A 1,614-nucleotide genomic window follows, 5' to 3' on the forward strand; every position below is an offset into this window, starting at 1 on the left:
AAATAGTGTACCATTTTCCAATTTAAAGAATTATGTGATTTAATTACAGTAAACATGACTGTCAAAACCATAAAACTGCGCTATTAACATATAATGCTCATCACGACTACTTTTTCAAAAATAATTTTTTGTTAATAAAAAAAATAAAATAAATTCGTGTAATCCGTTTAGTTTAAAAATAGGTAATTTTTTTAACTAATAAAGATGTGATTTGTAAAAGTTTATTTTCATTGCATATAGTTTATTTTTATCGAAATTGGGTTAATTAGTGGCTTTAGTAATAATAAATTAGTGTACAAGTTAGAATAGATTCAATAGACCTCAATTAAGCTTTTAGCAAACATCTGCCTCGTTTAAAGTGTATTTTCCAATTTAATTGTGAGATATTTTCAAATGCAAGTTTTTATGTAATAGATACCGGAGGCATTTTTTTTTCATTTAACAAATGTACACATAAGACAATTGCTTAATTAAATAAATACGTCATTTTCAATTGTACGAAAAATATTAATTAAAAGAGATTACTTTTACCAGTTACATTTTGCAAACTTATTAAACAATGTCAACATTTTTTTCAATTTTTAGATTTTATCTTTGACCAAATTAATTAACACATCAACTGCGTAAAATAAATGAACGTTGTAGCAAGAAGAACGTTAAATAAATGAAAGCCAAGAAGAAAATTGAATTTTATTATTGTTCCAGGCGTTCCTCCTTAAGTTAATTCAACGTTAAAATAACTGCCAGTTTGAATTTTTACGCGACGCCGGATTGGTTGTTGTCTACTATTTAAGCATTTTGTCCACTGAAAGATTAGAAGTTTAATTTGTGTGTTGGTACTCAATTTTATGGGATTTTCGTGGATTTTCAAAATAAAAACTTAGTCTCATTTTCTCTCGAGTGTAAAATTGGTCGAACTGCGCCCCCTCATAAAGAAAGTCCCTAATAAAATGAAAACTCTAGATCAACTAAAGTTAAGTTTATGATACCCATATAGTAGCGCCATCCATGTTAAGCAGAAGATACATGTATCGACAGGATAAACCTCTAAATTGAGATATTCTTGAAAACTGTCATAAAATACCTAATGTTCGCCACCATACACATTTAAACATCAAGCAAAGATAATAATGATAATCGTATTAAATAGTTCGTTGATTAAAACGGAGTTGTTTGCTCCATAAGACATCTTTCCAGTGTATAAGTTTTTACGTTAAAATATCAGGTTCTTGTGCGATATTTTACAGTTATGCCCTAGAATTTATCAAAACACATCACACAAACATAATTTTTTTCTATTTCTAACGAAATAAACACGATTTCAATCTCAACACACTAAAACCAATGAATGAAAATTAAATAATCATATAGAGCAACATTATATTTCAATTATCAGGAGATATGTAGTAATTTTTGTAATTTACATAAAATAATGTGTAAACATAAATACGTTGCCATTTTTTTTACATAAAAAAACCTACCTATACCTCATCTAAATGTGTAGAGCGCCATCTGTGTTTTAAAAGTCCTAATCTCCTATTACATCATTTATTACGAAACTGAAACCACATAGGACATAGGCAACTTTCAATACACTCAATATCAAGGTTTGCG

This window comes from Tribolium madens, unplaced genomic scaffold (genome assembly GCF_015345945.1).
Source record: "Tribolium madens isolate multiple individuals breed KSU strain unplaced genomic scaffold, Tmad_KSU_1.1 Scaffold_2;HRSCAF=44;Tcas5.2_LGX, whole genome shotgun sequence".
NCBI classification, from domain to species: Eukaryota; Metazoa; Arthropoda; class Insecta; order Coleoptera; family Tenebrionidae; genus Tribolium; species Tribolium madens.